At 41.6% G+C, this 11,908-nt stretch overlaps 1 long non-coding RNA gene across 1 annotated transcript; it reads right to left on the reverse strand.

The window, feature by feature from the left end:
* Positions 1-1,404: 1,404 nt before the first annotated feature.
* Positions 1,405-10,718, reverse strand: LOC108446663. The gene is made up of 3 exons (XR_001861925.1): positions 10,307-10,718; positions 3,111-9,193; positions 1,405-2,295 (listed from the first exon to the last, which is right to left on the reverse strand). It is a non-coding gene; the product is annotated as an uncharacterized LOC108446663 (long non-coding RNA).
* Positions 10,719-11,908: the final 1,190 nt, after the last annotated feature.

Below are 11,908 nucleotides of genomic sequence, written 5' to 3' on the forward strand. Positions count from 1 at the left end.
AGCTCTGTTGCAAGGCAGCCTGGCCAGCCCCCAGCACCTCTGCCCAAAACAGGGAGCAGCGTTAGGTGAGTCAACCCTCCAACACAGCCCAGCACAGCAGACAGCTGCACCATTTAAAAGCACTTTGCACTCTAAAGCATCTCTGTGAGCTCACTGATCTATAGGTTCTTCATATATACCCTTAAAAATCTTGCTGGAGGTGGTGAGAGATCAGAATTGATATCTTCATTTGATAGATGGGCAACAAGATTAAACAGCAAACCAAAGGCTGCACAGCCTTTTGTACCACGAGGTCTTAAACTGGAATCCTATTCTGAGGCTGGGATGGATATAGGATTTTCTCCTGAGCTATAAAACTCCTCTTTCTCTCCACCACCCTGAACTTGCCTGTAGCACAGAACTATTCTGCAACAGCACAGCTTCCTTTTTTTCATGTGTTTTTTTAAGAACTGACCCAGTATCACCTCTGGAACACAGAAACTCAGCCAGACCATCAAGTCCTGCTTTCTGGCACAGCAGAGCGAGGGGATTACAGAATAACACTCAGGCTGTACAATTAAATTATAGATGCCATGCCCTGCTCCATGTGCTGCAGGAGAGATCTTGTGCAGCTGAGGGCTGAGCTGGGCCCTACATGTTCCACACTTTTATTTCCAGGGAAAAGGGACCAGGAGGAGGAAATCCCAAGGCTCAATAAAATTAACACTGGAATTCACTAGTGCCCAGAGGCCAATGGCAACCCACAGGGCTTGGATGGATCCCTAGGAAACAATAATTCATCCAGCCAGGATAAATAGCCAGAATAAACAAATGGAGCCCCAAATATAATTTTTAAGAGAAATGAAGCCCTACATACCTACCTTCCAAATGTTCATCTTCAACTTTCATTAATTCAGTGTTTGGTCCCACTTTTTTTACACAAAAAATAAAGCAAAACCTAACTCTTATCCTGGGGATGATTATAAAGAGAAATATGAGGAAACTTACAGAGTTTAGGCTTTCACAATGCAGAATTTTAGAAAATTGTGTTTTTAAGTTGCATTTTTGGATGTTGGTTTGGTATATTTCAACAGAGAAACTTTCTGTCTAAAGAGCTGAGAGAGCAAATTTGCAGGGTAAAATCAAAATGTTTACCCATGATACAACTACTGAAACTTTTACTGCTGTAGAATTTCTTATTTTGTGTATTTATCTTCTATATTTGTTGCTGATGCCATTGGGAAAATAATTAATAGGTAAAGTCCTCAAAGTAGGGTTAAACTTTAGACATTTAAAAAGTACTTTTGAGTAATTTAGTTTAAAAAAATGATTTTTTTTCCTTTTCCTTGGTTTTCTAACAGAGAAAACTGGTCAGTCATGACTCATTTTTACCATTCAGTTGATTCAGCATGGACTGATTCAAAATTTAAAGCTGGAAGACCTTTTTATTTTTGATGCCACAAAAAGTCTACCAAGTTTAAGCAAAAAATACAAGACATAACAGTGAGTTAGAAATAAAAACAACCTCTCTCCCTGTGTGAACTTCTTTAGCATAGAGTCCTGGCAAGTCTTTGGGGAATCCTGTTTTCATGTAGGTACTGTGAGCCAGAGATTTATCAAGTAACACAATCCACACAGTACAAACTTCAGCTCCATTATTCTTTCTAAGGAATGCTGAGAAATAATTTATCATGATCTCAGCTCTAAAAGCTTTTAATTCTTAAAAAAAGTCTCCTCACATCCTTTAATTTTTTACTTGATGTCATTTCAGAAGTTCTCAGTCATCATTTCCCGGTTATTAGCAGCTCTCAAATGAGACAAAGTGGTACCTACAAGGGTATAATACAGGTAAAAATCATATATTTAAAATTAAAGATCTATTTTTCATGTTTGCTTCTATATCGTCCTTCACAATGAAAAGAAATCCCAAATACCTGTTGTTAAACACTCTGGACATGTGGAAAACTTTTTGAAGATTTTAATTCAAACCCCTAATTAAAAAAGTTCACCAATGTTTTCATGTCTGCGACTACCAACATTTTTTCTTTTCCCATGCAAGAATTTCACTGAACATCACGGGTCAATCAAGTGTTTCAGTCTCTGGAGAAAGTGGAAGAAATCACTTGAAAATGGCTGGAAAAAATCTTGGTTCCAGAAGGAGTTTTGAAAAGGTGGACTCAAGGTCAGCAAAGTGCTAAACGCTGTTCCCGACTCCCGCCGATCCCTTGGCGATCCCGCTCCGGCAGAAGCGGATTGGAACGAGCTGAGCTGCCGGGCTCTAGGATGCCTTGTCATGACCACGGTGCATCTGTTGGACTTGCAAAAAAAAAAAGGATATTTTAGGGGAAGCCAAAGCACTCTTGTTTACACAGCCTGCAAGCGGAAGAACAGATGCTCGATGCCTTAAAAGTTATAAATACCTTTGCTGTGGTTTAAGTCATAAAGATGCATCTACACATATTTTTTTTAATCATTCCTTGGAGAGCTGAAGAGCTGGGAAACTTTTCTGTCTAATTGGAGGAAATAGAATCCTTCATACGATAAAACTATTTAAAAACAGGAATTAACCATGGAACAAAAGCATTTCTGAGTTGGGTTAGTCTGATTTTGCTATGAATTAAGCACAATGACCAAATTCCTGGATGTTGGAGTGGTTTGGAGGTGACTCTTCTGTCAAGAAAATAAATATCATTATTGACCTGAATCCCAATAAAATGACATTCTCATGTTCCAAGCAGTCATTTTTTTATTAAGAATAAGTTTGTGCAGGTAGAATTGATTATAAAAGAGAAAAGCTCTTGGGATCCCCTGCGCTGACATTAAGCTCCACAAGCTCCTAGAAAAGCTAAACAAACTGTCCAAGCTTGGGAGGCTTTGTGCAGGATAGGGATGCTGGGAAAAAGGGAGAAGAGGATTTTTAGGTTTTGAAAAATATCTTCCAAAAAGATCAGCTCTTAAAGCACCTGTGGAATTCCTTAGCTAGAAAGAGGTTTATTTTCACTTTTTTTCCCCTCTATGAATAGATTTCTTAATTTGATATATTCAGACCTAGTTCAGAGTATTTTAGACTGCAGTAGTTGACCTTGCAAGTACTTGGTTGCACTAAAACTCTGATTTTAACACCAACTTACCTTCTTTTTTAATTTCAAGGTGGTTTTTTTCTTCTGTAGATGATCAAAGGTGAAGTCATATACATGAGATCATTTGAAGAGAAAAGATTAAATTTTTAAAATATGATTTTAATGTATAATAACAATTTTAATCAGGGATCAATCAATATATTTATTTTTGCATACATTTATAATATGTTTTCTAGACCCACACTGTAGCCTTCAACAATAATTTCAGAATTTTTGTCCCTGAGAATTTCAGACAAAGTTCCAGAATATATTAAGAGAATCAAATACAAGAAAATTCATTTTTGACCAAAATTTTTCCTGTACAAATCCATTTATGGTTTAATTAATTGCAGTCGCTGGGATTTACCACATGAAAAACAGGGGGGGGTAATCAAAAGGATAAATTCACATTACTGTGTTTTATAACTATGCATTGTAATTTAGTAAAATTATTTAGTAAAATGGAGCAAATTTGATGCTTTCCCTTTTAGAAATACTAAAAATCACTTCGAGAAGACTGAAAAAATTTGGGCAATAACTCCCTAACAGCTGTACCTGTGCAACCCATTCTGTGCTCACCAACAGCTTCCATATTTCTACAGATTTTTTATATAACAAGATTACAACAGCCATGAAGTCACCTTAAGCTTTTCAATTTGTATGGATTTCTCCTAAAAATAGTTGTTGGATGCATTAATTACTTGGTGGAATGCCGTAACTGCTTATGCAAAGGCCAGGCTGGATGACCATAATAGTCCCTATTGGTCTTCAAATCCAGGAGTCAATTAATAGGTGTATCTGATATAATTTGCTTGTTTTCATGGATCCACTTGAGATTAAATAGAAATGGCCAAGCTTTAATTATTTTAACATCTGATATTTGTCAAGCAAATGACTTCAAAACCAAACCATGACTTTCCATCCTGGTGAAAATGTTTAATTGCAGTAACTACTGGTAAAATTAGTTCAGTCTGGTCTCCAGTGCTTTTGGTTAGTGTTAAATACTGACACGGCTGTTTATTATCCTGCCAGGTTCCAGTGCTCAGGAACATTTCCCAGTTCCATCCAGAAAATCCTGCTCTCACCTCCAAGAGAGGCAGCAAAAGCATCTACCTGTGCCTGTGATCTAGGAAGTGTTTCCAAAGAGCTAGAGAGTAATAAATTTCATTATTATGGATGCAAAAACCTTTCAGAAGAGCTAAAACCATGGATTTCTGCACGAGTTTTAGAGCCTTTTCTAAAAACCCTCAGAACAATAGCTCAAAGTTAATAAAAAAGTAAATGAAGGCATTTAGGTTGAATATTAGAAAAAATTTCTTCATTGAAAGGGTTGCCAAGCATTGGAACAGGCTGCTCAGGGAACTGGTAGAGCCTTCATCTCTGGGAGCGTTCAAAATTCATGTGGATGTGGCACTTGGGGACATGGGTGAGTGGTGGCCTTGGCGGTGCTGGGGAATAGTGGGACTCAGGGATCTTAGAGGTCTTTTCCAACCTTAAATTCCAACCTCTATAATTCCAAGCTCCATAATTCCATGGTTATTGACAGATTACCTTTCTACTGAAGACCTGACAATTAATTATTCAGTATCTTATTTTCATGGAGAAGACTTTAGAACTAATATATTTTCATGTCTTCTTCCATCCGTTTTGCCTTCTGCTTCCACAAATTTTGTCAGTAAAATTATTTAACCTCGCAAAGATACTTTTGGAAGTGGACTGGCAGTGAGCTAAGCCAAGAAATAGATGAAGTCAGATGAAAATATTACAAAAAGCAGTGTTATTTAAAGTTTCACTTACGGCTATTAATTTGAGTGTGACTCCAACGAGCTGAGGTAACAATATTGGCTTTTTTGGTCATACTGTACATTTTCTTCATGACAGGAAAAAGTTCTTCTGGAATTGCTCTAGCACGGAAAAGGCTAGCAGTAGTGAGGTGAAATACAGCAGGAAAATAACATCCGGCCAAACAACCTCTGACTGAACACCATGACAAAAAGTTTGGGTGGATTTCACCTAAGTCACATCTGTAAAAATTCACACATTCCCACATCAGGAATGTATAACTCACCCCACTCTGACTTTCACTTATGTGGGAAGGCTAAAAGCTCATTGAAATGCACAGACTGATACAAATGTAGGGATTCTACAAACCCTAAATTCTGAATTCTGCAAAGGGAATTCTACAAAGACCAACCACCCCCAAATAGCTGCCTCAAAGTGTGAACATTCATGTGCGGATGAGGAGTAAACTCTAACCTATCCAACAACCCAAAATGGGCAGGGCTAATGGTTGGACTTGACAATCTTAGAGAACTTTTCCAACCTAAATTATTCCATGATTCTAAGTCATGATGCGAGTTAATTAAGCTCATTTATATCTAGGTAGAACTGAACAAAATTAAGTGTGAGCATTTTAGGATCGCAGAAAAAAAGTTGCGTTCGTCCAAATATGAGAAAACTTAATTAGGGGTTTTATAGATAAATTAAAATGCATCTAATTTAGAACTCTACAAACGTATCAAAGTGTTTACGGGCAGAGCTAAGGTTGCAGATACCACGTTGTCTTGAGAACTTCTCTCGGTGGAGATTTGAGCAGAAGCTACTCCTAAGAGCTCATATTTGTTTCTTTCTAGGACAACACACACACCCTGGTAGAAAGGTGTATTCAAATGCAAAACGCACTCCAGGCTGATAGTTCTGATCTCCTTTAATCTTCCTCTCTTGATTAACAGTAAGGGCTTCTGTGAAGGACAATTGACGTGGTGCAATAGGTCGCCTTCTGGTCTCAACCTTGGTGGTGTAATCAGATACCTGGCAAGCTTAATAGAGGTCAGTTAATGCAAAGATTAAAATTAACTGGAAGTCAATAAGGGAATAATAAAGGAAAATGATCACCCTGTTGCTCCTACTTTGTAAAAGTAAACCTCACATTGCAGGCCAGGAGTTAAAAAAAAATGGAGTGGCAGGCGATCCAACAGGCCTTCAAAAGCCCTCCAGCAAACAATTTAATGATTTTAGGTACCCTTTTAAACTAAGTGGCCAATCACTGTTAAATCCTTTGGTATTCATTGTAATAACACTGATCATGATGAACTCTTTTGGTATTAATGTGGATGTAATATATACCTTTTTAATTATAGAACAAGAAAATCCAATTACCCCTTTGCCTCATCAAAGTTCTTTGCTAGCCGAGACTATTTAAACACACGTTATGAAACATTCAGGCTGAGGGAGGTTTCCGAGCAAAGCAAGGGCCAAATCCTGCCACGTGCTGACCACTCCTAACTGGCAGGAATTCTGGGAGGAGGTCAGTGCGCCAAGCACCTCCTGCTCTTTGCAGGATTGGGCCTTGAGAGTGCATAGAAAGACAGAGGATGCACTGATCAGCTTTGGGAAGATCCTGATTAGAAAGGCAGAAAGAATTCGTTTCTACAATGAAGCAGAACCTGCCCTGAACAGTTAAAATTATCACTAGTTGGGACAAAATTTACTCTGTAGATGGGGGAGGAATAAATGATGGGCTGAGCAAACTACTTTGTTTTATTCCATGTACCACAGGCTGAAGTCTCCACGTTCAGTTCCTATTCTCTGGGAAAACTTTGAATATAGGCTGCATATAGTGTTTAAAATTTAACTACTGGGAGATAGAAGAAGAAAAATTCAAGTTCTAGAGTGAAGTCCTTTTGACCTGATCCTGTATTATAAATAAAGGCAACTTCACAAATGTGTAATCACAGAGTGTATCAGTCAGGTCCCATAAGCAGTGGGAGTCAACCTTTCGGGAGGATGAGGTCAGCCCATACTTCATTTGTTAATCAAAAACAGGGAGGTTTTCTCAAATACATTTATTGTTGTCTCTTCCTAGAAATTGGCCAAGCAACCTTATGTCAAAGAATTTAATTTCTTAATTTTTTTTTTTTTTTTTTCTGGCCACCCTGTCAGTTGAGTCCCACAAAAGCAAAATCTGCCAGAACACTTCCAGGAGAACTTCATAACCATTCAAAGAATCCAAAATATTGCAGAGCACTGCTATTGAAGGGAACCTATGAGATATCTTCTCCTATTCCAGTTTAAAAGTACCACAAAATCACACTCAAAATTTTTATGACACCTCTGGCAGGTTAATCTCAGCACAGCTGTCCCAAAGCTGAGCTATAGCAGAGGTAGCAAAGCTCAGTGTTTGCACGTAGGAGTAGAATCGGAGTAGGGACCAGGGGAGCTACAGACCACTATGGTATATAAAGATATTTAAACAACAAATGCTTTTACAGCAAAATGGCTCTGTAATCATGTCAGACTTCAATTTGTAAGATATCACTGAACATTTACAAGATAATTGCCCCATTTCTATAGCTCCATTGCTACTACAACCAGTTCATCACTAAGGGAACATTCAGAAGGAACAAAACCAAGCATTCACAATCCTTTAATGCTACATGAGACAGTATAGGATTAATAAAGATATTTTAAATGCATTAAATGTTGCTCTTTCTTTAAAAAATTACATTATAAAAACCTTTCTTAAACATTATTTGAATGAAGTCTCATTACTCACAGTCCAGAGAAGTTCATTAGGAGAAGATCACTTTGGAAAGCATTCAACTAACTAGCCTTTCTTCTCAGCAGTGAATTACATTAGCTACTTCCTAGTTATTTAAATCTTGAAATAAAAGATGTAAATGCTACACTGACATCTTAAGATCATTGGTAAGGCAGGTCTTGCATGCACAAAAATGCCCAGCTGGTCCAGAGATAAAACAGATTGATAATTAGTTGCAAAATGTAGCATTTCATCAGGAATATTTTGAATAATCCAATTTATCTTTGTCAGATATGCGGCACATATTTTTCCTTTGGAGACTCTTTGTTCTTTAACATAACATTATAATTTCAGCCTCCTAATTAACGCGCTCGTCAGTCGGCCCTGCCTTGATGTCCCACCACCGATTGGGGGCCGGCGGGCCTGTGTGGAGGGAAGGTGGCTGCCCTGAGCCACACGCCACCACTGGCTCCCGCTGCCTCCCACCACCCTACTGGGGCCCAACTGGTTTGATACGGGTGAGATCAAAGCCTGCGGCTGGGAGGGAGGAGGGCCTGGCTCTGCCGGCTGCTCCGCGCCAGCGGGGCCCGCGGAGCAGCTGGGATTGCTCTTCGCTCTCCAACAGGGTCCCAGTGCCTCGGCTCCCTCATTAACTCATGGAAAATCGTCCTGGCCACACTCGCTGCCCACACGGATCCAGTGGTGTGGGGGTCCCACAGCTGCCTCTCCCGCCTTTGCTGTGATCGCCCCTGAAGCCGTGGGTGGTTGGTGAGGGATGCCCATCTTTACCAGGTGGTTGAGAGTGGCCTGAGTGGCACAGGAGGGGACGTGAACACCCCTGACAGTGCTCCCAAGGCCACCCCATTGGTTTGCACAAGGCAGTTCCAACCTCACACGCTGGTATCACCTCTCTTGTAACCTCACGAAAGGGGGATTCTGTGTTTGCACAGCTCGGAGAAGCTCCTTACCACTTGTGGTGGGAACAGTGGTGCTTCTCACAGGAGCACAGCATCTTCCACACCTCCAGCTGGATGGGCACAGGGCAGAGCTGAGGTAAAACCAGCTGGCCAGGTACCTCCTACCCTTCCTTCCACTGGCTCCTCTGCCTGAGAGAGGGGTGCCATGGCAGAAACAGCAGTGCAAAGACCACTTGAGCCCACTGCAATCCCAGTTAAACCCCCACTGTCTTTCACAGCTCCAAACTCCACCCCTGACACATCTCAGGGTATTTTTTAAGGAAACAACCAGCACGGAGTTCAGATTTACTTCAGAGGTACCAGACACCAATGGGCTGCTTTTGCAGAGCCACCCTTGGGACAATCCTGCCCAGCACAACCTCATTCCCCAGCCCAGATCTGCACATGCTGCCCTGTCAGAGAACAGCTTAGAAACACAGGGAAGTTTCCAGCCACATTTTAACAAAGCAGTTGTCTCAGGAGCAATAAAATAACCAAACATCTCACCTGGCAGAGAGAAGGCTGGAAGGTTTTCCATTGTTTTTTGCAATAAAACATTGTAATTCCTCCTCTGCCTCAGGATTCAAGTCCTCATTGACCTTGTGGAAGGAGGTGCAAAGTGCCCCTGGGTCAGTGTGGCTCTGCCTGAGCTGATCAAGCATTTGTGACCTGCAACAACAACAATTTGTCCCCACCCCAGGTGCTTCAAACATTGATCACCCTGTTGGCTTTACCTTGTGCACTTCGTTCACTTGGTGCTTCTTCACATGCAATGCTTTGACTTTTCAAATTTCAGTTAATATTTAGGAAAATAAAATAATTTGGAGACCTAGATTGAAGTTATGTGTGAGTTCTTTGCCAAACTCTCTTCAATAAGAGATGGAAGTCATGTAGCCTTATCAGCCTGCACCTCTGATATGATAATGATATCTGTACCACCCAGAAAGTAGGTCACAGTAATTCTTAGCAGTTTTTGTAACCTACTCAGGGACTACAAGGCCAGCTATTCCAAAGATAATTCTGAATTTCTTTAATAAGATTTTATTGGATTCAGATAATTGATCCGATTATTGAAACCTGGGGAAAGCGCTATTGACCTGAATATATACATCAGTAATTCTTTTTAAAATGAATTTAGGTCATCACAAAGTTATTGCCTCTGCTTAATGTCAGGCAAGGTGCTCACTACAGGCCTGGCAAACAGACACAGGTCCCGTGGTCCTGTCCTTCCCAAAATACGTGGGAAGCTCCTTCCTCCTGCCCTCAAGAGGGGTTGAGGGACTTGAAGTCTGAGTTAAGCACTTTGGGACTGGTCTGACTTTCACAATGAGAATCATATCTTTTGATTTCTTTAATTTTTTTTCCCTTGTCTCTCTTTCAAGTAAGCATCAGCAGATATCCAGAGCTCTGCAGTTGCCTCTCATCTTCCCTGCCTGTGGCAGGGGTTGGAATGAGGTGGTTTTTAAGGTCCCTTCCAACCCAAAGCAGCCTGTGATTCTGCAATTTCATTTCTGGTACTGCAACTATTTCTGATCATCCAGTTCCAGACAACTCCATTTTCCATCTTACTCTTTGCTTACTTTCCATACCATCATCTACACAATGCTATTTATTCCCACAGCAGCCCCCCCCAAGCAGCCTTTCCACGCTCCTCTTGGAGAAGGAGAAATGACTCAGAAGTCATTTCTAATTACACCTCCTGTGTTACCCACCTTGCTCCCAGTCTATTGCAGTGTGGAGACACCAGTTCCATCTTTTGCAGACCAAGCAGATGTCCCTGGGAGGTGACAAGGAGAGTTTCAGAGCAGAGGATCCATGGCCATACTGCCCCAGGCAGGTGGAAGAGCTCTGGCTGTGCTTCCTTTCCCCCCTCACGGCCTCTCTCACACACACACACGGATAAAAGCTTTTCCTAGGAAGGAAAAAATGCCATTTCCCACTTCTTGCAGTTGATCAGTCTCAGCTGAGGGTGGCTGGGCTGCTCTGAATGCCTGGGAGTGCCCCGCTGGCCAGGCTGCTGCTTCCCCCCTTTCCCTGTGCTAACGCAACGCGCTTGATGAGCTCTCCCACACCAGACACGGCAGCGCCGGGTGAGATGGAAATGCACCCGGAGATAAAGCTGGGACAGCCTCATTCCCACTGCTCATACAGAAAGGGACCGAAATTATCTGTACAGCCGAGCCTGGACCTGCCTCTGTCATCCCCGATCAGTTCCCAGTGACTGACTTCCCACAAAATGCCGTGTTTCATTCAGGAGGAGATAGAAAAAAAGGCTCATTTTTCTTATTTGTTATTTTTTGCACTCCTCAGCTGCACAGTTCTCAAAACAAAACTTATCCTTGACCTTACTCACCTCCCTTTTAACATGACTATGCAGAATATTTCTTTTTACTTGGATTTTGCTTTTTATAAGTATTTTATTCTTTCTTTTGTACAAAGTCCAAGCCTCAGTCTTGCTACTTTAAGCATTTTTTCTTCAGATACTTTTTGTCCTGAAGCAAAAGACTTTTTTCCAGATAGTATAATTTTAGCCCATTAGCAGCTCCACGTTGGTGGTGGAATTACCCTTCCCCCCTCTACCATCCTCTTGGAATTGCTTGAAACACTGAAACCATAGGAAGATTTGTCTAAGTGGGTGCGAACACCAAGCTGGAATGTACAAAATAGTTAACCAAATTCAGATTAAAGACACTTATCCAGGCTTATATTGCAAACCTTTGGATGTCACTCTCTAAAACATGGTCCTCAATGGTTTCACAGGCTGCATGGGAATTTGTCCCTCAGCTGCACATGGTGGTCATGGAGGAAATCTCTGCATGGGATCTGGGTGATGACAAGTGATGGAACTAGGATTGTTCAGCCTGGAGAAGAGAAGGCTCCAGGGAGATCTTAGAGACCTTTGCAGTGCCTAAAGGAGCTCCAGGAGAGCTGGAGATAGACTTGGAAGAAGGGATGGAGGGACAGAAAGAAGGGGAATGGCTTTAACCCAGAAGAAGGTAGATTTGGCTTGGATATTAGGAAGGAATTTTTCCCTCTGGGGAATGGCTTCAAACCACTGGGGTTAGATGGGATTTTGGGCAGGAATTGTTCCCTGGGAGGGTGGGCAGGCCCTGGCACAGGGTGCCCAGAGCAGCTGGGGCTGCCCCTGGATCCCTGGCAGTGCCCAAGGCCAGGCTGGACATTGGGGCTTGGAGCAGCCTGGGACAGTGGGAGGTGTCCCTGCCATGGCAGGGGTGGCACTGGATGGGCTTTAAGGTCCCTTCCAACCCAACCCATTCCATGATTCTATGAAGTCCTATCCATGCTGGAGACCA

Source organism: Corvus brachyrhynchos, unplaced genomic scaffold (genome assembly GCF_000691975.1).
Source record: "Corvus brachyrhynchos isolate BGI_N302 unplaced genomic scaffold, ASM69197v1 scaffold514, whole genome shotgun sequence".
Lineage (NCBI taxonomy): Eukaryota > Metazoa > Chordata > Aves > Passeriformes > Corvidae > Corvus > Corvus brachyrhynchos.